Source organism: Oryctolagus cuniculus, chromosome 17 (assembly GCF_964237555.1).
Source record: "Oryctolagus cuniculus chromosome 17, mOryCun1.1, whole genome shotgun sequence".
Classification (NCBI taxonomy): Eukaryota; Metazoa; Chordata; class Mammalia; order Lagomorpha; family Leporidae; genus Oryctolagus; species Oryctolagus cuniculus.
In genome coordinates this window covers 38,073,501-38,088,526 of record NC_091448.1, presented here as the reverse complement: position 1 = coordinate 38,088,526, position 15,026 = coordinate 38,073,501, and the positions used below count along the sequence as shown (strand labels likewise).

The window sequence follows — 15,026 nt, the reverse complement described above, 5'->3', positions numbered from 1 at the left end:
TCTGATCATACCCATTTTGTCCTCCAATCTTTATTTTTCCCATGCTTTGTAAAATAGTGAACTATTGATCATGTATTGCCAAAAATACTTTTCTTAATCTTACCTGTTTTTGAACAACTCTGGGTTTTAAAGTAGCCCTTTTTTAAATTGTATAATACATCTACATTTATATATATTGTATAATAATAATAGATTTTTGTAACCAGCACCCAGAAATGCCCCTCCTCTCTCTTCCAGCTGCTGCTCATCGTCAGGATTAACTGCTCTCCAGGTTCTTCCCACCACAAATGAGTTGTTGCCTATTTTTTGTAGGAGGAAACATACATTGTGTGCTCTTTTGTGTCTGGCTTTTTTGGTGCTCAATAGTATTTTTATAAAACTCAGCCGTTATGTTTCACGTAGCAATCATTTGTTCTTTCCCATTGCTTTATAATGCCCACTCTACAGATGTACCACAATTTCTTTACCCATTCTACAACTGAGAGATACTTGTATTATCTTCAGATTTTGACCGTAATGAACAATTTTCCTGGTGCACAACTGAAGTTTTCTTCAAGGTATAAGTAAAAGTTGGTGATAGGCTATTTAGGGTATGTTCAGCTGTGCTAATTCATGCCAACCTGTTTTCTAAGGGGTTGTCCCCATTTAAACTCCCACTTGTAGTATATGAAAGTTCCTATTGCTCCATATCCTTGCCAAAGGGATTAAAGAGCCTTTCTCTCACAGTGCCAACCGTTTGGCTGGTCCTCAGAGGCTCAGACCACACTCATTTGCTCCTCCAAGTAAGGGTAAAAGATTCAAATTATCCTTTTGTCCCTGATCACCACTGCCCTGAAAATACTGGAGGTGGAGGGATGGAGTGGATTTATTATCCCAGTAATTCCCAAGTCATCTGAGTATCTACTGGGCATTTTGCCCTTGTATTCGATAATAGCAGGAAATGGGGATAAGGGACATAGAGAAAAAGGGGAATGTGTACTTACTGTATTCTAAATGCCGTGCTAAAAGCTTTACATTGTGGTTATATAATTTAATCCAAAATAACACCTTACAAAGTGGTTTTAGTGTATTTTATTAAAACTTTTTATTTTCTTATTTTCTTTTCATTTGAAATGCAGAGAGAGACAGAGAGAAGGAGAGAGAGAGGAAAGAGAAAGAGACAGAGAGAGAGACAGAGACGGACACAGAGATCTTCTGTTTGCTGGTTCACTCTCAACAGCCAAGGCTGGCTCAGGCCTTCTCCAGGAGCCCAGAGCTCAATCTGGGTCACTCACCAGGGTGTCAGGGACCCAAGTACTTGAGCATCATCTGCTGCTTCCAGGGGTGTACATTAGCAGGGAGCTGGAATTGAAAATGGAGCTGGGACTTGAACCTGGACTCTGATGGGGGATGTAGGCATCCCAAGCAGCATCTTAACCACTGCATCAAACACCTGTTCCAAAAGAAAGTTTTTAAAAATATTTATTCATTTATTTATTTATTTGAGAGGCAAAGTTATAGGCAGAGGCAGAGGCAGAGACAGAGAGAAAGAGAGAGAGAGGTCTTCCATCTGCTGGTTCACTCTCCATATGGCCGCAGTAGCCAGAGCTGGACATGTCCGAAGCCAGGAGCCAGGAGCTTTTTCCAGGTCTCCTATGTGGGTGCAGGGGCCCAAGCACTTGGGCCATCTTCTGCTGCTTTCCAAAAGGTCGGTTTACAGACAAGAAAACTGAGGCTCAGAAGCAAGGTCACTTGCTCAAGGACACAGAACTAATTAATGACAGTCAGGACTTGAAGCCAGGTCTATCTGATTTAAGAGCCCAGGCTCTGACAATACAGAGCACAGAGGAGACAGAGTAGGGTAGGTTGTAAAACTGAGCAACATGCGTGCTGGAATCCAAGACTGCAAGCCTTAAACAGATCATCTTGTCCATTTTCCTGCCTTTAAAGAAAAGGGCCCTTTAAACTTTCTCCAGGTATTTAGTACTTGTATAGGCCTTAGAAAGGAATTATATATATACACACACACACACACACACACACAAACATATACCTATAAAATCAGTCATGGTGGAAGAAACTACGATTTGGTGACTGCCCAAAGTGTAGCTGGGGATTGGAAGTGTTGGAGATTGGATAATCCAGAGGGAGGCACAGCTGAAATGCCAGATGAAAACCCTGTGTCCATGTGCAAAGATCGTGAGAAGTCTCCAGTATAAACACTGTCCTTCACTGTGCAATTCTACCTTTCGTCATCAGGACCAGATTTATGAAGTGGCCTCCCTGAGGACATTCTCTGACCTTATGGTGTGAAGTTCCCTCAGGCTCTTAATTCTGGGCAAACCAGGATGGCTGACCAGAGTGAAGGAACATTGCGTACAGATAAGATATCTGTGTCTTTTTTTTTTTTTTTTTAATTTTATCTTCCAGCGCTGGGCAGTGGGTGAATTCTGCCCACTTGTCAAGGGGCTAAGTATCCTACTGGAGGCCTTGCCTTCCTAGTAGGCAATCTAAAGACGTACGCAGACTTCAGGAGCAGGGCAGCATCTCAAATACAGAGCTAATAATCTGTATTCCAGGTAATGAAGCACCTGGGGGCAGGCGTTGTGGCGCAGCAGGGCAAGCTGCTCGTTAAGTCCTGGCTGCTGCCAATCCATCTCTCGGCTAATGTACCTGGGAAGGCAACGGAAGATACTTCAGGTGCTTGGACCTCTGCCATCCATGTGGGAGACCCAGGTGGCGTTCCTGGCTCCTGACTTTGGCTTGGCCCAGCCCTGATGTTGTCATCATTTGAGGACTGAACCAGTGGATGGAGGATCTCTCTCCCTTTCTCTCTCTCTCTCTCTCTCTCTCTGCAACCACCTTTCAAAAATAAATAAATAAATAAATCTTTTTAAAAATGAAGCATTTAAAAAAAAAGTTGTCAAGCATTTACTAGTATCTATACCTAGCCCTACTCTGAGAGCTATAAAAGAGGGAACTATAAAAAGACTTTGCCTGCAAAATTATTAGAAGTTTATCTGAAGAGCTAAAACCAATATGCACATAAAAACTATAGCCCAAGTAACTGCTGAACCTTGTGCTAGTGACCAGGTTGTAACACGAACTCAGGAGGAGGGAGAGAAATCTGTGGAAGCTAGAGATGTTAGAGGCATCTTGGAAATGACGAAGTTGTGACTTAAGTACTAGAAAGATTCAGAAAAACAGGAAGGACAAGTTTGCCTGCATAAGCAAAGGTATCAGGACAAGAATGAACATGGCTAGTGCTAGAAGCCAGATCCGAGGGTAAGTACTGGAGGTCAGTGAGAAGTAGCATCCTATTGTTTCCCCTACCTTGTCCTAAAGATGGATCGCTGATCTTGCTACTTAAGGACATTGAGGCCATGATCAAACAGCCACCAGGACAGGGGCTTTGCGATTCAATTTTCTGTTAACATTGTTTTCTTTCCTTCCTTAGTTGAACTCAGGCCTGACCTGATAACTTTCCTGTCCTGGAAGCACAGGTGTAGGAGACACTGTTGTTTAACAGAGACTCTGGCAGCAAGGAAGGGAATAATGACAAATCTAAAACTAGTGTTTTCAGACTTCAGGATGAATAAGTACCAGCGTTGCTGCTTAAAAAGTTATGCATTAAAGCCGAGAATCTGCATTTTTAACTTTTTTTTCTTTTATGTTTTGATTTGAAAGGCAGAGACAGAGTGCAAGCTCCTACCCACTGGTTCATTCCCCTACCACCTTCGGTGGCTCCAGGCCAGAGGCTGAAGCTGGGGGCTGGGAGCTCAATCCCCATCTCCCACGTGGATGGCAGGGATCCAGTCACTTGAGCTGTCTGTCACCACTGCACCCCAGAGTCTGTGTTAGCAGGAAGAGTCATGAGCGGAGCCGGGACTCAAACCCAGGAACTCTGATATGGAACTCATGTGTCCCAACTAGTATCTGGATTTTTTTATAAAGATTTATTCATTTATTTGAAAGGCAGAGTTAGAGAAAGAGGCGGGGAGGAAGAGACAGAGAAGTCCTCCATCTACTGTTTCACTCCCCAGGTGGCCACAATGGCCCGGGCTGGGCCAGGTCAAAGGTAGGAACTACTGCTGTCAACTGCTAAGCCAAATGCCTGCCCCAGAATCTGCATTTTAATAAATACCTCAGAATTTCAGTTTCAGGTGTTGGTGGAACATATTTTGAAAAACGTAAGGCCGGCATCGCGGCTCACTAGGCTAATCCTCCGCCTGTGGTGCCAGTACTCCAGGTTCTAGTCCTGGTTAGGGCGCCGGATTCTGTCCCGGTTGCTCCTCTTCCAGTCCAGCTCTCTGTTGTGGCCCAGGAAGGCAGTGGAAGATGGCTCAAGTCCTTGGGCCCTGCACCTGCATGGGAGACCAGGAGAAGCATCTGGCTCCTGGCTTCAGATCGGCGCAGCACACCAGTCATAGCAGTCATTTAGGGGGTGAACCAATGGAAGGAAGACCTTTCTCTCTGTCTCTCTCTCTATTTCTTTCTCACTTGCTAACTCTGCCTGTCCAAAAAAAAAAAAAAAAAGTTCATGAAAAACGTTACCCTAATATAAAGTAGGATTGTCAGTGAAACACCAGATGGCACTGCCTGGACAGTGACATCCGTACCGTTTATCTATATTGGGCTTTATGCGTTTTTGAAATTTCTGTCCTCTCTCGTGGCTCTTATAGATTCACATGGCTGTCATCTTAGGAGGGACATGTAGACCCTGTTTTATTATGCTACTTTTGTCTTCCCAAATAAATGGTAATCACCTTAAAGACAGGGATTTCTCAGTTTTCCCAAGAGTAGGGTTAAGAGACCAACTCTTTTTTTTTTTTTTAAACAGGGTCAGATCATCTTCTTTTATTTATTTGAAAGAGAGAGTTACAGAGAGAGAGGTCGAGACAGAGAAAGAGAGAGAGGTCTTTCATCTGATGGTTCACTCCCCAAATGGCTGAAACGGCCAGAGCTGAGCTGATCTAAAGCCAGGAGCCAGATGCTTCTTCTGGGTCTCCCATGTGGGTACAGGGGCCCAAGGACTTGGGCCATCCTCTGGCTGCTTTTCCAGGTGCATTAGCAGGGAGCTGGATCAGAAATGGAGCAGCCGGGACTCGAATGTTCGCCCATATGGGATGCCAGTGCTGCATGGCAGGGCTGGGGAAGATACAGAGATTAAGACCCATTTGAGATGGCTATATCTTATATCAGAGTGCCTCATTCAAGTCCTGGCTCTTCTGCTTCCAATCCAGATTTCAACTCATGCACAAGCTGGGAGGCAGCAGATGATGGCTTAAGTGCTTGGGTCCCTGCCACCCATGTGGGAAACTGGATTGAGTTTCAGACTAGTTTCAGACTGGCCCAGCTTCAGCTATTGTGGGCATTTGGGGAGTAAAACAGCAGATGGAAGAGCTTTCTCTCTCTCTCTCTCTCTCTCTCTCTCTATCCCGTGTGCTTTTTGCTTTTCAAAGAAAAATAAATAAAAAAATTTTTTTAAAGGAATAAATCTGTGATAACTTTAAATAACCTTGACAAAAAACCTGGAAGCCGCTTGATATTTGGGAGATGTATTAGTGTTTTAGGGCCGCTATACCAAAGTGTCGTGCTACAGACTAATGGCCTCAGGACAGAAATGTATTTCCTCACAGTTCTGGAGCTCAGAAATCCAAGATCAAGGTGTTAACCAAGTTGCTTTCTTCTGAGGCTTTTCTCTCTGGTTTGTAGTTTGCTCTTTTCTCACTAGGTCTTCACAGGATACTCCCTCTGTGTGTGTCTGTGTCCTAATCTCATAAGAACACCAGCCATATTTTATTAGGGTCCATACTAATGTCCTCGTTTTAATTTAATTACTTTTTTAAAGACCTATCTCCAAATACAGTCATAGCCTGAGATACTGAGAGTTAGGACTTCAACAGTTCAATTTTGAGATACAGTTCAGCCCATAACAGACTTCTTTCAGCTTCTGGAAATGTTCCACTCACCTCTGTCTCTTCCACCTGTTAGTCTTGTATAGTAAGTTCTCTCCACCCTTTGGCTCTCTTCCTTTGCCTCTTACAGACATAATGGCTGTGTGGCAAGAACTCAGCAGCTCTAGAGAACCTACATCAGGGGCGGGCAGGTTGTAACATGTACCAAACAACACAACATGGGGTTGTTGAAATTCCAGGTGTACTGTCTTAAAGACGCAGCTCTTTGGTCATTCTCTGCCTAGCTGTCTTATCATTTGGTGACAACAATTAGATTACTAGGTCATCTGTAAATGGTCTTGGTATATCCTAATTCATCCTTTAAAAAAAAAAAAGATTTATTTTATTTATTTGAAAGGGTTAGAGAAAGAGAGGTCTTCCATTGCTGGTTAATTCCTCAAATGGCCATGACAGCTGGAGCTGAGCTGATCAGAAGCCAGGAGCCAGGAGCCAGGAGCCTCTTCCAGGTCTCCCACGTGGGTGCAGGGGCCCAAGGACTTGGGCCATATTCTACTGTTTTCCCAGGCCACAGCAGAGAGCTGGATCAGAAGAGGCACAGCTGGGACTTGAACTGGTGCCCATATGGAATGCCAACACTGCAGGCCAGGCTTTAACCCACTACACCACAGCATCAGCCCCGCTACCTCATCTTTAATCTGATTTCACTATAGCTCTTTGTTTAGGCCTTTCCTTAGCTAGTTCTTTACAGAACTCAATTACTTTAAACATTCAGTGAGGTCTAAAGTGAGATGTACATGAGTTTGCTACAATTTAATGTAAGGTCAGGTTTTGCTTTTAAATATTTATTTGAAAGGCAGAGTGGCAGAGAAAGAGGGAGAGACAGAGAGATTTTCTATTCACTGGCTCACTCTTTCCTTTTTTATTTTATTTTATTTTTTGACAGGCAGAGTGGACAGAGAGAGACAGAGAGAAAGGTCTTCCTTTACTGTTGGTTCACCCTCCAATGGCCGCTGCGGCCGGCACACCGCGCTGATCCGAAGCCAGGAGCCAGGTGCTTCTCCCGGTCTCCCATGCAGGTGCAGGGCCCAAGCACTTGGGCCATCCTCCATTGCACTCCCGGGCCACAGCAGAGAGCTAGTCTGGAAGAGGAGCAACCGGGACAGAATCCAGCGCCCCGACCAGGACTAGAACCCGGTGTGCCAGCGCCGCAAGGCGGAGGATTAGCCTAGTGAGCCGCGGCGCTGGCCAAGGCTCACTCTTCAAATGGCTATAATGACTTGAGCTGAGCCTGGTGGAAGTCAGGAGCCAGGAACTCCATCTGGGTGTGTACAATGGGTGACAGGTACTCAAGTACTTGAGCCACCATGTGCTGCTTCCCAGGTGCATTAGTAGGGAGCTGGATTGGAATCCTAGTAGCTAGGACTTGAACTAGCACTCCAATGTGAAATTAGGCATAACAACTTAATTCACTGCGCCACAACGCTAGACCCTAAGGTCAGATTTTGAGAATGAACTTCTGGTTTTGTAGCTCTTTCAAAGCTGTTAAACACTGAGAAAGGATCCTGGAGGAATGTCCCTGCTACTCCACTTCCAATCCAGCTCTCTTCTAATGGCCTGGGAAAGAAGTGGAGAATGGCCCATGTACTTGGGCCCCTGCCATCCACGTGGGAGACCCAGATGAACCTGGCTCCTAGCTTTGGCCAGGCCCAACCCCATCTCTTGCAGCCATTTTGGGAAGTGAACCAGCAGATGGAAAAATCTGTCTCTCTCTAACTCTGACTTCCAAATAAATAAATAAATCTAAAAAAAATAAAAGGAAAGGTAAAAGAAGGACAAAAGGCAACCTCGAGACTTTTTGTTCTTTCCAGTCACTTCTTTCATGCCAGCTTGGAGAGTGCTCTTATGGACCTGCAGAGCTTCCTCTTCCCCAGTCTTTGTTCTCAGTCTGTCAAGTCCCAAATCTTTCTCAGCTGTCTTTTCTGAGTTTCCTACTTTTGTCCAACTGACAGATATCCTGGTGCTACATTTAGCATAAAAATGGATCTCTGTTCTGTCAAAATCCACGTCTTTCCCAATTTCTCTGTTTCCACTCCCTATTATTTTTAAAGTGGGTTGGAGGTGCCACCATGCAATGCTGTTTTGGGGCTCCTAGATTAGTATTGCTCCTTGTTGGCCAGTCTTTCTTGCCTCAGCTTCTGCCCAGGAACATCTGGCCTAGGGGGTGTGTTTCTCCCCTATTCACTATGCGCCCTGTGCCTTGGAACATCTTCCCCGCCAGATTGTCATCCCAGCACTGCCCCTGGCCTTCACCACCCACTTGTGTAAGAATCAGGGAAGGACTCTGGGTGCTCCCTTAGATTCTTGGAAGGGGTTAGAACTCACTCCACTCCTCTTAAGCGCAAACTTTTTTCCTTCCCCTTTCCACTCTGTCCCTGTCCAATGGTTGTACCAGGAGGCCTCAGAAAGTTGGCATTTTTCTTTTAATCCCACTTCTCCAGGAACTTCTTGAAGCCCCGTCGTACTGTGTTGGGACCCCTTCCAGTTACAATCGATTTTCATCACACAGCTGCCGTGAACGTCTGTCTCTCTGTGAAGTAACCGGGAAAGCTAGAGAAATGGGTTGGCTTCGTCTCAAGGGCTTGGCGTAACCACGGTGGAGGATGGGAGGCCGTCTCCAATCTGAGCAGTCAGGAACTGGCTGGCACCTCTTTCCCCTGCTCAGGGCAGGCAGATTTTGGTCCTGAGGCACACCCAGCCACTTTTACCGGGGCTTCTCCTCAGCACGCAGGGACCAGCGCCCAGAGCTCCTTTGCGGGGTGGGCTGCGGAGGGGAACAACGAGTTCTGGAGGTCTAGGAGTCGGCCTGCACTAACTTAAGGGACCAGCCTCTGTGACGAGGGCAGCTGATGGCCCCCAACCCACCGCGAGCCCGCACACCGCCTGCCCCTCAGCCCGCCTTGGTGCTGCTACTGGCTGGCCGCTCACTTTTTGCGGCCCGGGGCGCCTCTGGTCCTGATGGGAGGTGCGTGTTGAGACCGTTTCCCCACTTCCCTGTCCGCCGAAAGAGGGAGCCGGCGGGCTGGCCCCGCAGCCGCTCCCGGCAAAAGGGGCACCGAGGCCGCCCGGGCCCGCCCGCCCTCTAGCCGCTGGGCCCCGAATGGCAGAGCCGCGCTCGGACCATAGGCATCGCCTCACGTCGCCCCGCCCCGCTCCGGCTTGCCATTGGCTGCCTCCAAGTCCTCGGAACCCGCGCCTCGGGCCCCCCCCCACCTCAAGCCGCCCGGACCGCGCCGCAGGCGGGAGCGGGGTTGGAGGTGAACGGCCCGGAGTAACCCCGGACGTAGTCACCTCATGGGGCTCGCCCGCTGAGGTGGGAGGCGGAGGCGGGGCGGGGCGGGGGCGGGGCCGGCACGCAAGCCCCGCCCAGGCCCCGTGTGCCCGGCCGGCCTGGAGCTGCGCGCCTGTCAGCCATCGCCCGGGCCGCCGGCGTCTCCTCCCGCCCAGCACCGCCTCCTCGCAAGGACTCCGGGGCCGCTGGACCGCGGACGCCGCCACCCTAAAGTGAGGTGAGGGCCGCCCTACAATCCGTGAACCCGAACCTGGAGGAGCTGGAGCCTTGGGAGGGGCGGCGGCAGGCAAGGGGCCGCCTCCCAGCCTCCGCCGCACGCGGCCCGGGCTCCATCCTGTCCAGACCCGGTGTTAGGCAGCCCAACCCTGGCCGCCGCTTTGGAGCCTTGAAGTCGCCTCCCGAGAGCCGTGGAGAGGTCTGGGGTCTCGGGGGTGGGATCTCAGGTCCTGGGACCGGGAGGCGTGTAGCTCAGGGCCCCCGGGAAGCGGCTGGGACGTCTGCCTGGCGCTCTCCCTCCTGCCCCTCCCGCCGCAGCCCCAGGGGTCTGGATCCTTCCGGACCCCTCTGCCGTCCTGCCTTGGTATGGGGAGAAGGGCAAGACCACGTGGGAGTGGGGGTGCTGAGTGTTGGGTCGGCTTCCATTGAAAGTCTGCTTCCTCTTGCAGAGTGAGGTGTGGGGTGCGGAGACTCGGGCGTCTGTTGCTTTCGCTGTGTCTTTGTATCATGGTGAGAGCCAGGGCCGGCTGGCTCGTCAGTTGCCAGTTCCTGCTCCCGGGATTTTAGGTTTTCCGTTCTGAGGGGCGTAGTAAAAGTGCGTGCCTGCTTTGAGAGTAAAAGCCGCTGGCCACACTGATGAAGCTATTGGAGGTGGGGCACAGGAAGGTGATGGGAGGCTGAGGATTTCAGAGGAAAATGTGCATGAAGGGCGCTGCTCGGGTTAGGGCCAGTATTTTTTTTGCATTTGGAGGTGGACAAGTGGGCTGCTGAAATCATCTCTAAAGATCAGGGACTTGATTTAGGGCTTGTGGGTTTTATAGAGACATACAAGAATATAGCTTCTCATATGGGGGGAATGTTGTAATTTCAGATATTTTTGTTTTGCGATTTAAGACTGAAATCTAAAGCCCCTAGGACTTCCTGATTCCTTTTCAGCTTGAGCAGTGCTTCAGTAATATTCCAAAGTGGCGAAAACACCTAAGATTCTGGCCTTCACTCGGAAGTTGATTTTCTTTCTTTGGTTTCTTGCTCTCCTGTCCCCTCGGTTATGCAGCCTGAGAAGCAAGGGTTGGTCTCCTCTTCTCGGGAATGCCTTGGATGCCTGTGTTGAGGATTTCTGGGCTGTCTGTCCGCCAGGCACTTTTTGAGGATGCATTGTTGTCTAATAGAGCAGGGCAAGACCACAGCTGCAGCCTCCAGACAGATGCCTTCTTGCTACAAAGTGGCAAGTCTCTTCCCACTCCCCTGGCCTCAGTTTCTTCATTTCTAAATGTGACATAACACACCACACTTTGTACAGTGGGCCTGTGAAGGATGGCAGAGTGAACGGTTAAGTTATGGAGGTGCCTGTGTTCACTAACGTTGTAGACATTTTGTTTGGTTTTACCAGTGCGGAATAGACATATCAAGCACAAGATTAAATTGTTTTGTCATATGGGGGAAAGGTTAGGCAATGATGGCCTTTCACTTAATGGATTTATAGTTAAGACAACAAGTAGGTAATGTCAAGGAACTGACATTTTGTTTTTTTTTTTTTTTTTTTTTTTTTTTTTTGACAGGCAGAGTGGACAGTGAGAGAGAAAGACAGAGAGAAAGGTCTTCCTTTGCCGTTGGTTCACCCTCCAATGGCCGCCGCTGCAGCCGGCGCACCGCGCTGATCCTGGCAGGAGCCAGGAGCCAGGTGCTTTTCCTGGTCTCCCATGGGGTGCAGGGCCCAAGCACCTGGGCCATCCTCCACTGCACTCCCTGGCCATAGCAGAGAGCTGGCCTGGAAGAGGGGCAACCGGGACAGAATCCGGCGCCCCAACCGGGACTAGAACCCGGTGTGCCGGCGCCGCAAGGTGGAGGATTAGCCTATTGAGCCACGGCGCCGGCAAGGAACTGACATTTTGAAAGCCAGCCTCCCAGAACTCCCTCAGGTGATACTTCTCTTAAGGGCTGTGGACGGGTTCAGGTGTAGAGCACCATGTAACAAGCTACAGTATTCCCTTTTCTTTTTAAAAAGATTTATTTATTTATTAATTTGAAAGGCAGAGTGTTAGAGAAAGACAGAGAGATCTGTCTTCCATCCATTGGCTCACTCCCCTAAATGCCTGCAAAAGGCAAGGCTGAAGCCAGGAGCCCACAACTCCACCTGGGTCTCCCACAGGGGTGGCAGGAACCCGAGCACTTGAACTGTCATCTGCTGCCTCCCAGGTGCATTCATTCACAGGAAATTGGATTGAAAGCTGGAGTAGCTGGGCTTAACCCACTGTGCCACAAAACCTGCCCCTGTGGTATTTTATTCCCTTCCCTTTTTCTCCTTTCCCTTCCCTTTCCTTTTTTTTTCTTGATTTGCTTATTTGAAAGTTAAAGTTCAAGAGTAGGAGAGACAGGCCGGCTCCGTGACTCACTTGGCTAATCCTCCGCCTAGCGGCGCCGGCACACCGGGTTCTAGTCCCGGTCGGGGCGCCAGATTCTGTCCCGGTTGCCCCTCTTCCAGTCCAGTTCTCTGCTGTGGAAGGCAGTGGAGGATGGCCCAAGTTCTTGGGCCCTGCACCCACATGGGAGACCAGGAGAAGCACCTGGCTCCTGGCTTCGGATCGGCACAGTGCGCCGGCTGTAGCGGCCATTTGGGGAGTGAACCAACGGAAAAGGAAGACCTTTCTCTCTGTCTCTCTCTCTCACTGTCCACTCTGCCTGTCCAAAAAAAAAAAAAAAAAAAAGTGGGAGAGACAGAGAGATTTTCCATACCCTGGTTCATTCCCCAGATGGCTGGCTGTAATGGCCAGTGATGCAGTTGGGAAGAAGTTGTTGTATTATTATCTAACCTGTGTTTGAAGGTTAATAATTATAGGAGTTATGCACCAAGCATCTTCCGAAACCCATAAAACAGATTAAGAAGAATGAATAGACATGAAAGCCTTACTTGGTGGAAAAATTCCTGTTGAGGAATTTTTAAAGGAGGCCTTCATTGATCTTCCACTTCGACAGATTATTGCTTACATAACTTTTGCTTGTTTCTTTAACAAAACTTTAGTGATTATTCTCTGCTTGCACCTAGTGGGTGATTTGAAAATAATATTAAACAGAGAGGAAAGTATGGCAAATGGTGTCATAAAGATGTTGCACTTAGAGTGTGCCTCTGCTTGATAAGACAAAAGTTTGAGTTCATCCAGTTATTCCTAGTTAGTCTTGCTCTAGTGATGCAGTTCTCTTAGCGATTTGTTACTTATTCAAGCCACCATTGAAGCCATCTAGTCTTAGGATGTGTAAGGAGGCAAGTGTAAAGCAACTTCTAAGGGGCCGGCCCTGTGGTGCAGCAGGTTAAGCCGCAGGCTGCACTGGTTCATGTCGTGACAGCTCCACTTCCGATCCAGCTCCCTGCTAATGTGTCTGGAAAAGCAGCTTGGGCCCCTGCTCCCATGTGGGAGACCCAGAAGAAGCTCCTGGCTCCTGACTTTGTGGCCATTTGGGGAGTGAACCAGCAGATGAAAGGAAGATCCTTCCCTTTATCTCTCCTTCTCTCTGTGTGTAACTCTGCCTTTCAGATAAATAAATATTTTTAAAGATTTATTTATGTGAGAGGTAGAATTACAGAGAAAGGGAAGACAGAAAGAAAGATCTTCCATCTGTTGGTTCACTCCCCAAATGGCAGCAACAGCTTGAACTGGGCTGATCTGAAGCCAGGAGCCAGGAGCCAGGAGCCAGGAGCTTCTTCCCGGTCTCTCAAGCGGGTACAGAGGCCCAAGCACTTGGGCCATCTTCCACTGCTTTCCCAGGCCATAGCAGAGAGCTGGATCTGAAGTGGAGCAGCCAGGACATGAACCTGTGCCCATATGGGATGCCGGTACTGCAGGTGGAGGCTTAGCTCACTACACCACAACGCCGATCCCAGTAAATACGAAGCAACTTCAACAAGGGATATTAAGCAAAGGTTGGTGGCTCCAGTTGATCCCACCTTCCAGTAATGTTATTTGGGACTTAGGCTCATTTCATCCTTTCAGCATTCTGTTCTCGCCCCCTATGTGAGGAGATACTGGGAATTTTAACTGAAACGGTCATGCCAGATAGCTTTTATAAAGTCTTCTTTGAAGCGATTAATGCAGAATTTGCAAATATTGAAGGCAGTCATTAAATTAAGTCTGAAGAAAAAAACTTGTTTTGGGGAAGTTTTTTCAAGAAGTTTAAGGTCTCATTTATGCATATTTGTCTATCCTCTCTGATAGAAGTAGAGTAGACTCACTAGTGACGTGGCTAAGAATTATCCTGTTTTTATAGCTTTCAAACCTACCTGTAGTCTCACTGGTTTGCACACATGTGTATGCATGTATACACACACACACACACTAGTTGGAGGATAATGGATTATAGGAGCTTGATTAGTTTTTAAGTTTATTAGGAATAATATTAGTATATTAGCACCAAAAAGATGGACACCTGGGTTGCTTGCATTTTTTGCTTTAGCACTCAGTGTTATTATTGGCCCTAGAAATGCAAACTGCTGAATTTCTCTTAGATTCCATCTCACAATATCCAAGAACATAACAGAACATTTAGTATCAGAAAACGCCTAAGGGGCCGGCACTGTGGCATCTCGGGTAAAGCCGCTGCCAGCAATGCTGGCATCCAAGCACCGGTTCAAGTCCCAGCTGCTCCATTTCCAATCCAGCTCCCTGCTAATGCACCCGGGAAAGCAGCAGAACATGGTTCAGGTGCTTGGGCCTCTGCACCTACCCAAAGGATCCAGAAGAAGCTCCTGGCTCCTGGCTTCAGATTGACCTACCTTTGGCTGTTGTGGCCATTTGGCGAGTCAACCAGTGGACGTAAAATCTTGCTTGCTTGCTCTCTCTGTAACTCTGCCCTTCAAATAAGTAAATAATTCTTAAGAAAAATAAAAAGATTGCCTAAGGAATTTTCTAGTCCAGTTTTCCACTTAATATGAGAACATTTTATCTGATATGCCTGTTAATAACTTGTTATTGGCAGTTTATCATGTGACCTGTTGAATCCCAAGACAATTAACTTTTGGGAGTTCTTCATTATTTTCAAGGTAGAACTATTTCCCAGAAACTGCATAGGCAGTTGTAACTCCAAAAGGATTAGCAATTCCTGTTTTAACCTGTGCATTTCTCCAGCTCCAGAGCTCTGCCAGGTCATAGAAAGCATGATGCCAGAACATGTCCAGAGGACATGGAGCAAAAAACTCAAGCAGTCCTTTTTTTTTTTTAATAGAACATAAGACATTTTTTAAAAAAAAGATTTATTTTGTTTATTTGAAAGGCAGAGTTTACAGAAAGAGAGAGAGACACAGAGAGAGATCTTTCATCCACTGGTTCGCTCCCCAAATGGCCACAAGGGCTGGAGCTGGGCCAATCTGAAGCCAGGATCCGGGAACTTCTTCCAGGTCTCCCACATGGGTTGCCTTCTGCTGCTTTACAGGCATATTAGCAGGGAGCGGAATCAAAAGTTGAGCAGCCGGACGTAAACTGGCGCCCATATGGAATGCCCGTGTTGAAGGTGGCAGCTTAACCTGCTCTGCCACAGTGCTGGCCACAAGCAGTAGTTCTTCAAGGAAGAAATTT

The 15,026-nt window shown here is 47.8% G+C and overlaps 1 protein-coding gene across 8 annotated transcripts in view; it reads left to right on the top strand.

The window, feature by feature from the left end:
• Positions 1–15,026, top strand: part of ACACA (acetyl-CoA carboxylase alpha) — a 318,070-nt gene that overhangs the window by 41,574 nt on the left and 261,470 nt on the right. For 2 of the 8 annotated variants that reach the window (XM_070061033.1, XM_008271161.4), the window contains exon 1: positions 9,324–9,463. The exons of 4 other annotated variants lie outside the window; for them this stretch is intronic. The gene's annotated coding sequence lies outside the window, so the exon portion shown is untranslated. Of the gene's footprint in view, positions 1–9,306; positions 9,464–15,026 lie in introns of those variants that run through there. 2 more of the 8 variants (XM_002719077.5, XM_008271157.4) reach the window with 2 other exon arrangements.